Source organism: Oryx dammah, unplaced genomic scaffold, assembly GCF_014754425.2.
Source record: "Oryx dammah isolate SB20612 unplaced genomic scaffold, SCBI_Odam_1.1 HiC_scaffold_2, whole genome shotgun sequence".
NCBI classification, from domain to species: domain Eukaryota; kingdom Metazoa; phylum Chordata; class Mammalia; order Artiodactyla; family Bovidae; genus Oryx; species Oryx dammah.
Window position 1 is genome coordinate 104,075,541 of NW_024070186.1, and position 14,075 is coordinate 104,089,615.

The following is a 14,075-nucleotide window of genomic DNA, read 5'->3' on the forward strand; positions in this document are numbered from 1 at the left end:
CAAATCATTACAAAGGAGATCTTTTTATGTTAACATTATAAATGTGGACTAATTTGTGAAAAATTAAAAGGGTAGTGAGACTATGACTCAGGAATTACACAGTGTAACTGTTTAGAAAAACATTCACATGAACCTTTTCTGGATCAAAGGCATTACTGGTACTTATTAAAAGAATCAAATAGAATCAACAGGAACTATTTTTAAGGCTACTTACCCAGTCTGAGAATTCTCAAAGATTTACATCTGAATGCCTCATTTTCATGCTCCTGTAACACTTGTTTCCAACTTTTAAGGCAATTACAGATGATTTACTTACAGGCTTTTTACCCTTGAAAAATGTATCTTCATAAGTATTATTAATGGTTTGTCCAAAATACATCACATGTAAGCTTGAATGCATTTTATTTTTCATGAAGGAGAAGAATTAACTTTACTTTTGTGGTCACACCCCTCTGTAAAAAGCAGTTTATTTCTGCCTCCAGCATAAATGAAATACTTGAGGACTGTCACTGAAGACAGGTGCTCCTTCACAGACACTGTTCTGTTAGTCTTTTAGATGAAAAGAAACTATCAGATTAAAAAAAGGTACACATTTAGGTATCAGGAAATGTATTTTATCAAATAGGCTTCTTGATTTTGAAAATAATTCTGCATATAATATGTAACACTAATTTTTGAAAAAGTTCATAGTAGACTAACATCTCAGTATTTCTAAGAAAAAAATTTGAATTTTTTTCTAGGTCTTACTAATAATTTGTTCTCTTATCAAGAGCAATTTGTAAAAAGGAAAATTTTATTGTGAAGAAGACACATTTTGACCTAAAATGGCATTATTTTTATTCTCCGACAGCCTGACAATTTTTAAACTTTTGGCTATGCTTGTAGCTTTGTGGAGAGATTATATTACCCAAAGAGTAAATGAATAATACAACTCTTATGCTTTGGAGGGGGTGAGGTGTGGTGTGGGTGGTTAACGAAACTAATACCCCAGGGGTTTAAAAGAAATATAGAATAAAAGTTTCCTATAAACAGATTTTAAATGACCATTTTATCAGAAATTGAACTTTTGAAAACAGAACATAAACATTCTCTAGCTTACTTATTTCAATCAAACAAATCTCACTGCAACTGCACCCCACACCAAAGCTGTGTTACCATGCAACTCCCTGCATCACTTCCAGAAGGAATGTTTTCTCTACCAACTTATTCTCTTCTCTTCCTCATCAAAATTCTGCTAAAACATCATAAATGTGGAACTCCTCCTCTTATTAACCTCTATAACTTGATTTAGTAATACTCATATTTACTTTGAACTTCCACTTTATTCTCATTCAAAATCACAGATTTACAGAGTTAGAACAAACTTTAAAGATCCAGTTTAAACGTCTCATTGAAAGAATAGGAAATTCAGGTCCAAATGAAGAAATCTGCTCAGGAACTTGCACAAGGTGTACCAGAGTCATTCCTGGGGTTAATTTTTCATTCTACATTGAGAAACTCTAAAAGTTAACATTTAATGATAACTAAAGTTTATTCATTTAATATTTTTTAAAACAAGAAAGCAAATTACTGACACTTGCAAAGTGTAAAAGTTTCATTGAACTTCATGTCATTAAATTTGCTTCATCAAAGAGACCAGTAGTCATTCAACATTCAAAACAAATATACTGAACAAATATACTGAGAATCCATTGCTTTGCCAAGCACCTTGGGGAAAAAGACAAAACAATATATAAGAACTAAGAAAGAATTCAGACCTATGAGAAAATTCATTATAAGATCATTATACTATCCTAAAAAGGTTTAATCAACTCAACGTATCATATTCCAATAGACTATAGAATCAAGTTTAAAAAAAAGAAAACAACAATAGGCTATATTCTTCATTGGTTGCAGGTACTTTTTTATACCGGCCCCTACTTCAACTTGTAAATAATTTACACCTTGCACTGAGGGTGTATCCTATATCTCAAGAAACTAGTGACAGTACAGCATATGAGAAACACAAAAACACAGTAAATGTTCCATAAAGCCTCTACCTGAACTACAAAACATTTTCAGCCTAAGTTCTTTCCACAAAATTCCACATTCAATGAAGCTTGAAAACTTCAATCATGTATGTAATCCTAGATCTTCTTTAACTTAAAATATCATTTTGCATCACATGTCTCTATAAAGTAGCTAGCACTTTTCTACTAACTAATAGGTCAAAATGGCTGTCTAGGGAGGCCTTACAAATAGCTGTGAAAAGAAGAGAAGTGAAAAGCAAAGGAGAAAAGGAAAGATATAAGCATCTGAATGCAGAGTTCCAAAGAACAGCAAGGAGAGATAAGAAAGCCTTCCTCAGTGATCAATTCAAAGAAATAGAGGAAAACAACAGAATGGGAAGACTAGAGATCTCCTCAAGAAAATCAGATACCAAGGGAATATTTTATGAAAAGATGGGCTCGATAAAGGACAGAAATGGTACGGACTTAACAGAAGCAGAAAATACTAAGAAGAGGTGGCAAGAATACACAGAAGAACTGTACAAAAAAGATGTTCATGACCCAGATAATCACAATGGTGTGATCACTCACCTAGAGCCAGACATCCTGGAATGTGAAGTCAAGTGGGCCTTATCACTACGAACAAAGCTAGTGGAGGTGACGGAATTCCAGTGGAGCTATTTCAAACCCTGAAAGATGATGCTGTGAAAGTGCTGCACTCAATATGCCAGCAAATTTGGAAAACTCAGCAGTGACCACAGGACTGGAAAAGGTCAGTTTTCATCCCAATCCCAAAGAAAGGCAATGCCAAAGAATGCTCAAACTACCGCACAATTACACTCATCTCACACGCTAGTAAAGTAATGCTCAAAATTCTCCAAGCCAGACTTCAGCAATACACGAACCGGGAACTTCCAGATGTTCAAGCTGGTTTTAGAAAAGGCAGAGGAACCACAGATCAAATGGCCAACATTTGCTGGATCATCGAAAAAGCAAGAGTTCCAGAAAAACATCTATTTCTTCTTTACTGACTATGCCAAAGCCTTTGACTGTGTGGATCACAATAAACTGTGGAAAATTCTGAAATAGATGGGAATACCAGACCACCTGACCTGCCTCTTGAGAAACCTGTATGCAGGTCAGGAAGCAACAATTAGAACTGGACAGGGAACAACAGACTGCTTCCAAATAGGAAAAGGAGTACGTCAAGGCTGTATATTGTCACCCTGCTTATTTAACTTCTATGCAGAGTACATCATGAGAAACGCTGGGCTGGAAGAAGCACAAGTGGGAATCAAGATTGCTGGGAGAAATATCAATCACCTCAGATATGCAGATGACACCATCCTTATGGCAGAAAGTAAAGAGGAACTAAAAAGCCTCTTGAAGAAAGTGAAAGAGGAGAGTGAAAAAGTTGGCTTAAAGCTCAACATTCAGAAAACGAAGATCATGGCATCTGGTCCCATCACTTCATGGCAGATAGATGGGAAAACAGTGGAAACAGTGTCAGACTGTATTTTTGGGGGCTCCAAAATCACTGCAGATGGTGACTGCAGCCATGAAATTAAAAGATGCTTACTCCTTGGAAGAAAAGTTATGACCAACCTAGATAGTATATTCAAAAGTAGAGACATTACTTTGCCCACAAAGGTCCATCTAGTCAAGGCTATGGTTTTCCCAGTAGTCATGTATGGATGTGAGAGTTGGACTGTGAAGAAGGCTGAACGCTGAAAAATTGATGCTTTTGAACTGTGGTGTTGGAGAAGACTCTTGAGAGTCCCTTGGACTGCAAGGAGATCCAACCTGTCCATCCTAAAGGAGATCAGTCCTGGGTGTTCATTGGAAGGACTGATGCTAAAGCTGAAACTCCAATACTTTGGCCACCTCATGTGAAGAGTTGACTCACTGGAAAAGACTCTGATGCTGGGAGGGATTTAGGGCAGGAGGAGAAGGGGATGACAGAGGATGAGATGGCTGGATGGCATCACCGACTCGATGGACATGGGTTTGGGTGAACTCTGGGAGTTGGTGATGGACAGGGAGGCCTGGTGTGCTGCGGTTCATGGGGTCGCAAAGAGTCGGACACGACTGAGCGACTGAACTGAAATGCATAGGTCAAATCTTCCCAATACTTAGTTTTCAAATTGTCGCCTCAGAATAAGAACAATCTTTCTCAAAGAACCTGAGCGAAGAACTATGTAAGAAAACATAAAATACTTAGGGCACTTATTTTACACTTGGGGAGCTAAGGTGAAGAGACCCTTAAGGTTTCACATAAGTTTCACGTAAGTGACTCTAAAACATCTGCTCCACTCCTCAACTCACCATTCCAGACAGAAAATCAACTTCATCTAAAAGTAATCAAGCAGGAGGCTGAATCTCCGATTTGCCTAGTTTTAATTATGAGTTTTGTCAGTGGCCATAATTTGGTGTTTAGGACTTTTCTCAACCATTATTAATTTTTCAGTACCCATCAGGGATGAAGAGTCACAGGTGAAAACTTCTGAAGGTATATGATTTTCATGAAAACAGTCTCAACAATGACAGCAAAACAGAATACTAAAAGTAACCTGGATTTCTAACTGAAATATAATTTATTCTTTTAATATACTTGTCCACGGTGAATATTTTAGTCATGCCAGAGACTTATCAACACTCTCTTTCTCCCTAAATATTTACAGCAACAGTCTCTCAAGGAGACAATCAGTCTGCAGTCTTACATGGATCTAATAAAATGTGTGAATAGTTTTATACCACTGTACTCAATTTTACAGTTCCTAAAAGTCTTTTGGGACATCATTCTCAACATGCTTCTGGCTTTGTCTATTTCATTCTTTGGATTGATTTTCTTCAGTGAACTAAAGCATTTATCACTTCTTACCAAATAGCACACACATAAAATTACAATTCTTTTTTCCATCTTGTGAAGAGTATTGAGATACATCCCTTGTCATGACAATCTGGAGGTGACAATTCAATGTTTCCCTTCGAGGAGTCAAGAGAAAAACAGGAAGCATATTATCACTTAAGATTAGTTATTAACAGCCACGTTGGTGTTTAGGCTCAAATCTGTCCAAATTTCAACATAAGATTGCACTATACATGAACTCAAGACTTCAAGTTACAGACAGAAGTTCTTACTACAGCAGCCAAAACCTAATCTGAAAGCTTATTTTTATTTCCTTACACTACTCAAATCAAATAACTTTTGTTGGGCAACTGCAGACAGTCAGCTGAGTCAATGAACATATTTCAGACAGCTGCTTCTTGTTTGTAAAACTGAAAATGTTTTTGCTGAAGGAAATGCAGGTTATACAAAGAGAAATAAAAATTAAGATTAAAAAGAAAGGCCTCCACTTGGCACAGCTGGAGGATGAAACAGAAAAATCTCATTTATACATATGTAAACACATATGTAAATCTCATTTAACTAGGAAGCAACTAACCAAAATTCCTCCATTAACCGTGTGTGTGTGTGTGTGGTTTTAGAAAAAGTCACAAATTATAAAAACAAGCCTACTTTGTTTAAATGACTTCAAAAAACAAAAACAAAAAAAACCCCACAACAACCTTCTTTGTTTAAATGACTTCAAAAAACAAACAAACAAAAAACCCCACAACAACCTTCCAGAATATTTTAGGCAGGAGGTGAAGAGTTTGTTAGTGTTGCTGCTGCTGCTGCTGCTGCTGCTAAGTCACTTCAGTCATGTCCGACTCTGAGCGACCTCATAGACAGCCTCCTACCAGGCTCCCCCGTCCCTGGGATTCTCCAGGCAAAGAACACTGGAGTGGGTTGCCATTTCCTTCTCCAATGCATGAAAGTGAAAAGTGAAAGTGAAGTCACTCAGTCGTGTCCAACTCTCAGCGACCCCCATGGACTGCAGCCCACCAGGCTCCTCCATCCATGGGATTTTCCAGGCAAGAGTACTGGAGTGGGGTGCCATTTGTGGGCAGTTCATTGGATGTCTGTATCTTCTTCAAATTTCCCACTTCTATATACTGTGTGTTTTTTAAACTGTAAAATAAGTGTTAATCATTAGAGTGATGACACCAAGATCATTTTCCCTTAAAAAAAAAAAGTTTCACTAATTATTGCTAAGAAATTCAGTTGTATACTAACATTTCTAGATTGATTTACAAATATTAAAAACTTTTCTGGCTACTTTCAATCAGTAAGAAAAATTAACCAAAACATTATTTTCTAAACAACTGTTCTGGTTTATGCTATAATTTTATTCTAGGAAACTGGGATACTCATTTCATTTGCTATATACCAAAATTACTACTTGGTAGGAAATATCTCTTCCTATTTATTCTAAAGTGATATAAAATATCATTGACCCAAATTCTATCAATTGATATTATCCTCTAAATTATCAGAAAGGAGCCATTTTCCCAAATGCTGTGATTGAGAAATAGCTAAATCTAACATATAACATCTTTATCTAACTCAAACTCAGGTGTACTGACATACATATGATTATATTAATAAGAATATGCACGAATATCATCCTAATTTGGATCCATTCAATAATTCCTAAGAAAAGAGTCTATGATAAATCAAATTAGGAATAAAAAGTTCATCTGTTCTCCATTTCATGCTTCATGAGTCAGAGCAAGGGAGTAGGAAAGGCTGGACTTGGCATTCGGATACACTGGGCTATGAAACTTTACCACTATTAGTTATGAAATTCAAGGTCTTCTCCATTCACCCGTCTATAGAAGTAGACTGGTATTTTCTTCATAAGATGGGAAGAATGGAAACAGATGATATGTAAAATCCCTTCTAGAATGTCTCACATATGTTGACTTATATATTTCCTTTAAAAAAAAAAAAAGCATGAAGGAATGTATTTTTTCTACAAGTTGTTTGGCACCACCTCACCCCAAGAGATGCTTACAGCAACTTCTAAATGGTCATCTCCATTTCCATCTCCAATCTCTATCAGTAGATTTATTCAGAGTGAAATGTGAAGCCTTTCATGCTGTGAATTCAAACCCCTCAGTGGCACTTCTCAGTCTCCCTCCAGAATTGAATTCCTCAAACAGGCATTCCACACACCTTTTGTGTGCCCTCCCTGCCTCATGCCTAATGCTCCCTAATTCTCCCCACAGAACACACAAAACCTGGCCCTAAACTTCCACTGACTTTCTCTATATCCAATACCCCAGAAGATACACTCAAGCCTTGGCTTCCTGCATTTGAGTACTTCCGTTCCTTCTTTTATTTGCCCAGGGATGCCTTCTTTTAAACTGCTCCTTTTCTCTTCCTCTCTATGCAGGTGAAAATAACATTCCTTTCCTCCAAATTTCTTAATGCCCTACAACATGAGCCAATTTCCTTGTGACCTTCTGTTACTGTCTTGAATGATTATTTAAATCTGTCACTCAGCCTCTTGTTTTCACCTTCACTACAGACATATCCACAGCACCATTATCAGCCTGTCGACCACTGATGGTGTCTTACACAGAAAGTGTCTCGCTGAAAATGATAGGCTTAAATCCTCTAAGTTAAACTTCTTCAGGCTCATCCTCTCCATAACTGTTAAGTCACCAGAAAAATGCAAAGGAATAAACAGGAGAACACAATCCCATCACAATTTCACTCATCCTTACTATAATAAGTACGAAGAGTAAAAGAGCCAGAACCCCTCAATGAAAACTGTCTTGGAAATTATTTAAATGCAAATAATTTTAAACAGATGACCAAAAAAAGAAAAATCTCTGGTATGTTTTTTAAAGTTTGAAGGAAAAAGAAACAATCCTTGAATAAGTTCCAGCAAGAGCTGAAGAAAAGCTGTGTTGATGAGCTTTAATCCCGACAGAACAGCTGACTGGAGATTCCATTCAGTGAAAATCACACTCGCTCACTCTTGCGTTGGCACTGAGATGGAGATGTTCTCTGACTCAAGTGCTCCAGAGCACCCATTTCCCGAGGTCCAGAGTGGTTCTGCACAGCTGAAAGATACTAACTGACGAATATACAAATCCTGTATTTACAGGGCAGCTTGAAACACAGAAAGTGTAGGGCTTCCCTGGTGGCTCAATGGTAAAGAATCTGCCTGCAATTCAGGAGATGCAGGTTAGATCCCTGGGTTGGGAAGATCTTCGGGAGAAGGAAATGGCAATTCACTACAGTATTACCGACTGGTGAATCCCATGGACAGAGGAGCCTGGCAGGCTACAGTCCGTAGGATTGGAAAAGAGTCAGACACAACTTAAGAAACTAAACACCACCACCCAGGGTATGGGCTAAGTAACAGCAAATAACTATAAATGGATGAAAGCAGCAGCTAAGATTCCTCTGAGCTCAAAACAGACCTTACATTTTGCTGTACAGCAGAAACTAAAAACAACATTTTAAAGCTAATATACTCCAAAAAATAAAAAATCACACACACACACACACACTAGACCTTATAACCTAAGGGCAATGATGCCATCATTCAAATGAGACATGGTGCTTGGCTAGCACAGAGAAAGGGAGTAAGGTATCCACTGCTAAGCTGCTAAGTCACGTCAGTCATGCCTGACTGTGCAATCCCATAGAGGGCAGCCCACCAGGCTCCTCCATCCCTGGGATTCTCCAGGCAAGAATACTGGAGTGGGCTGCCACTGGGGAAGCACAAAAGCGATATACAGAATCTAAGGAAGATTTCTGTGGGAGAAAGTTTGGCACCAATACAGCAGAATATTATATTTAGTGATCTTTAACAATATGATGATGCCTAAGGGAGCTTCCTGGGAGTGCCGAGCCCTCCAAACAATTATCAATATTAAAGTGCTGCTGCTCTATTTTCTGTTCTATTGATTAAACAAAAGAAGACTCAGTGATTTATTTTTCAAATTAGTAACACCCAGTGTTCTAGAGATGTGGATTCTGCAACTAAGATAATGAATGGAAATTAACTTCAGGAAAAAAGATTCATTTCTCATTTTTCCCCCCCAAATTACAGACCCATTGAACATTTCACTGTTTTTTTACCCAGATATAAACTCCCACACAAAATATTACTATTCTAGCAACACCTAAATTTAAATGTAGTCACTGAATTTAAAACTATTTTAATAAGATGCTTTTTAGTAATATAGATAAATCTGTATTTTGTATAATTATGAGTAATTACATAAAGCTCTAAGTTGAGCTAGCTTTGATATGTATTACTAAATTTGCTGTATGATAGATATAAAATGAGTAAAAATACAGTTTAAAATTTAATTAAGCATTTAAAATTTCTTCTTCCAAGACCATTCAGTCTGAAATCTGTACTAAATACATTTCCTAGTTTCCACCAAAGGAAAATTCTGTATCATTTGTTTATATACATTTATAAATTTTCTACAGTATTTAAACAAGATCCAACTTTCCAACTTATTAACATGACAGTATATTTTTTAATATTTGCTGCAATGTAATCATTATAGAATGTATAGTTCTTTCTCAAAAGACATTAAAATACTAAATGAGTGCTGTAGGTTTTCAGAAGCACTTTCAAGCCTGTCTGTATTAATAAGATAGCCTAAATGAATTAGTATTATAAAAGAAACTTATCACTAAGTTAAAATATTAATGTGAATACTTAATAGGTCAAGCCTTTTACATTAATCTGAGACAATATAAGAGTGGTTAGAGTAAGCATTCTCCCATCAGTGAAGTTTTCATGTCAGATAATTTCTTCCATTTTCCCCTTATAAAAGCACAAAAGAATGTTTCTCTCCTTGTATTTCTGAGGAACAAAAAGTAACCTGTTCTTTCAGAGATAGGATGGTAGTCACCCTTCTTTCCAGAATAGAGTTTTGGCATAACATGTTTTTGCAGAGTTTTGTTAAGCAAGCAGTTAGGAGGGGTGACTTATCACAGGTAGCATGGTTTCTGGTTCCTCATGGCAGAGATGTATGCCCACGCAAAGTCATGTCCAACTCTTTGCGACCCTATGGGCAGTAGCCCACCAGGCTCCTCTGTCCACGGGATTCTCCAGGCAAGAATACTGGAGTGGGTTGCCATTTCCTCCTCCAGGGGATCTTCCCGGCCCAGGGATTGAACCCAGGTCTCTTAGGTCTCCTGCACTGGCAACAGGTTCTTTACCACTAGTGCTACCTGGGAAATCTCCAGTGTTGCATATGTGTTGAGGCTGGAGGTAAGACTGAAGGTTAACAACTCCAATCAATGTCTTTCAATGAGTTTTTAACATTAAAAAAAAGATTATTTATTTATTCCATTTAGCATTAAGTTAATGTTATTAAAAATAAATCCTCATTTAAAAATCTTTTCCCCCCTGTTCGGGAAAACCATCTAAGGGTTGCAATCTGCGATGTCTGCTCGCGTTTACCGATGCTGCACTTCATTACTGACTCAAGTCGGAGATTCTGTCAGCAACCAAGGACTTACGTTTAGTCAACGGCGGGTTTTCCTTCCAACTCCACGGCTTTTGTCTGGTAATCTGCCTTTTCATTTTCAATATGTTGCTCCATTAAAAGCTCTGCCTATTATAGTTGTATGTCAACAATCATTTGCTTTCAATCTTAAAAGCTCTGCCTATTTTATTTCAATTATAAAATTGGTTTTAAATATTAATAAAAACAGTATGCCTGTTAAAAAAAAAAAAAAATCTTTTCCCTCTTTCATTTTTTTAGTTAGAAAACTTTTCTCTTGCCTCTCTTCTTAGCCTAAAATCTGCCTGACTCACATGAGATTTTTCACAAAGCAGATCTGTAAAATCATGACAAGATTAGATTTTTTACAAGATTAGAGCCTCCTTAACCTTGATTAATGGTCAAATAGCTCTCTGGCCAAGATCCTCTGGAGTGACTGGGCAGCGTTTACAATTCACAGAAAGTTAAGACAGTTTGTGCCCGTTGCCCCATGAAGTCTGCTCTCTGCCTTTGATCCACGGAGTTCAGTGGTACTCACAAAATGGAACTCTGGACAACTAACAGACGCTGGAAACAACAATCATGTGAAAATCTGAAGAGTCAGATAATTCCTTAAAAGGGGTTTGAGCACAAATCCATCTTACAGTGAGAGTCCCTTCAACAGCTATGGGAAGATGGACCAAAGGCAACAAGGGAGGGACTCCAGGTCTCACTCCCATTAACTTAGGGTTAAAGAGTTCCCAGCAAAGAGATCACGGGAGAAAGGAACAGGCAACTGGCTGCCAATATCAGGTGAAGACAGGTCCATCGACATCAAGGAAGGATCCGACAGTTAAAACCAACACGGACTCAAAGATGGCAGCTGGTGTATGAGAAAACACGTGAGGTTAAATTGTAATAGCAAGTAACAGAAAATAGGAGAGGACACTCTGCTCAGTCACAGCTATGGGGCTTGGGGAAGAGGACGAGAAGCAAAAGGCCAGGACTCAAAGCTCTGCACTGAACACCTGGGCTGTCTGGTGAAAGAAAGTTGGAAGCCGCAGGCATTCATTACACTTTCTCAAAGAAAGATAAGTGTAATCTTTCTCTGGGACAAATCAAACCAAACAACAAGAAGGGAAGTTTGATGTATGCTCCACTTGCTATGGTTACCAGAGGCAGTAATGGGCAGGTTGCTGTACACAGTTGAGTCTAATGCCTGGTAAGGTAGGTGGATTCAGGCTTAGGCAGTGGTGTCCAGAAATCCCAAGAGAAACTATCGATGTATTTCATTTTAACTGGAGACAGAGTACAAAAAGTCTGGAGTCAAAAGGATTCTTACAGATCACTGTTCTACCACTCATTTTGCAAAAACAGAAAAACAGAGTGAAGCTCAAGAAGAAATGACTACTTATAGTTTACAAAGCTATCCATATGCAGAACTGTTGACAGTATGCATGGTTTTTGCCCATTGTTTTTAGGGTAATTATTATTGCTGAGCAGGGAAAAGGCATTTCAGTCCTTACTCCATTTACATTTTTCCTTTCTTCATTCAATCAACATCTGTTCAATAACAAGAACTAGGCACTAGACTGGAACCTGGGAATCTCCCCTGGAAAACCTTGGAAAATAAATGTAGCAGATCATAGTACCAAGTCTGACAACAGGCAAAACAGTGAGGTCAGTCAAATTAACATCATGGACCACCAAGCACAAAATTAGGAGGAACTATGATATGAAAATTGGCATGGACTGTGCAAGTATAATCAGATACCAAAAGAACCAATGGCTGAGAACTACAGAAGTAGGTAAAGGAGAGAAAGAGGGAAAGATTAGCAAATGCAAGTTGTTACTTACTCAAGCTTTTGGGACTTTTGCAAAAGATGTGTACATTTCCCTGCTGAAACTATTTTTAAAAATTTTAGTCAGGAATAGCTGGTGATTTTCATCTAATATAATATAAAAGAACATTACATTATTTTGACATAGCTTTCCTGGGAGAAAGAACTTAGCTGGTAAACATACCCAGCTATTTCAGGATGTCTGGACTTAACTGGGTTTGAGAAAATGTGTAAGTGACAATTGGAAAACTAAGAGAAATAAAAGCAGCTGATGCAGAGGATAAAACTAATTTTTAAAAAAGTCATCAGGATTATTGTTAAAATGGTGTTCTGGACAAGTTACAAAATTCTTTAAACAAAAATTTAGTGATTTTAAAGAACTATATAGGAGATATGGACTTCCCTGGCGGCTCAGTGGTAAAGAATCTGCCTGCAATGCAGGAGACGTGAGATGGATCTTTGGGCTGGGACGATACCCTGTAGAAGGAAATGGCAATTCACTCCAGGATTCTTGCCTGGGAAATTCCATGGACAGAGGAGCCTGATAGGCTACAGTCCATGGGTTGCAAAGTCAGACAGGACTCAGTGACTAAACAACAATATAGGAAATACACATTGAAAACACTTAAACTCAGCTAGAGGGGGAGGATAAAATGTAGTAAGTTCTGTAGAAATCCATTTGCCACGATCCTATAGTTTCAGGGTGGGTTGATTCTGCATTTATAGCTATGAACATATATCCTAGAGAAATATATGTGTTAAGATGCATAAACAGGACTCTCAAGACTTTTTCTTTTGCAATTTTTTTTCTCATAACATAAACTGAAAACAATCTAAGTAGCCATGAAAAGAAAGTGGATAAATAATGGAATTATTATTTATTATGGAATAAATACTAGATTAAGTATGAAAATGTGGAACTTTCATACAACAAAATACAACTGTGATCATAAACGAATTACAAGTATAAGAAGGGTGGTTCTCTCAAACATGTTGAGTGGCAAAATAGGTATTGCAAAAGAAAAATTTATTATTTAATATAAATTTCAAAAAGAAGCAAAACAAGTAGGGGATAGATAAAATATGAAAAAACTATACAGAAAGATCAGGAAGTAATAAACTCAACACTCGGCACTGTGGTGGTGGTTAAAGAGAGTTGATGGAATCGGGGCTAGGCATAGCTCTGTTTCCTAAGTTAGTGGTAGGTATTCAGTTATTCAAGGTAATGTTATTTGTATCTTATTCACATGTATCTTATGCACTTTCTAAATACTATGGAGTTAATTCTATTTTTAAAAAGCGCTCAGAAAATTAATACTATATTTAACAAACTAGTTTTAAAGGTACTTTTTAAGAAGCTACAAGTACCTAGCACATACTCAGGACTTGAAAAAATTATCTCTAACTCACACAACTCCCCTTTGAGGTAAATATTTTACCCTTAGTTAACACAGAAGGAAACTGAGATTTCTGTTTCATAGACTGCCCAACATTAAACAGCGAGCCGAGGCGAGATTCAAACCGTATCCAACTGTGAAAGCCAGGGTGCCTGTACGTAGGACTATCTAAAATACAACAACACAAATAAATTTCCAACACAAACATGAAACTGTCTTGTTACACTGAAGCTTACTATTTTCATACCTCTTGGCATTTACAATGCATCCCTAGACCATATTCTAATAGTTTGTATTAACTTTAAGTCACAGTACCTCAATATTACTTCATAATCACAATTTACCATTAAACTCTCTAAATTCTAAAACTGGTAACAGATACCACGTATGTTTATGGAAAGTCCCAATTTAGCTGTACTTCTTTTCATACCCTGACTTCTCTAAGACTGGAAGTTTAAGGCAAGTTAGCTGTCGGTAGGCTGAAACTCCTTTCACTA

The 14,075-nt window shown here is 37.2% G+C and overlaps 1 protein-coding gene across 10 annotated transcripts in view; it reads right to left on the reverse strand.

Moving 5' to 3' along the window:
- The window catches only part of BBX (BBX high mobility group box domain containing), a 290,065-nt gene that overhangs the window by 126,839 nt on the left and 149,151 nt on the right, over positions 1-14,075 (reverse strand). The gene's annotated exons all lie outside the window — the stretch shown is intronic.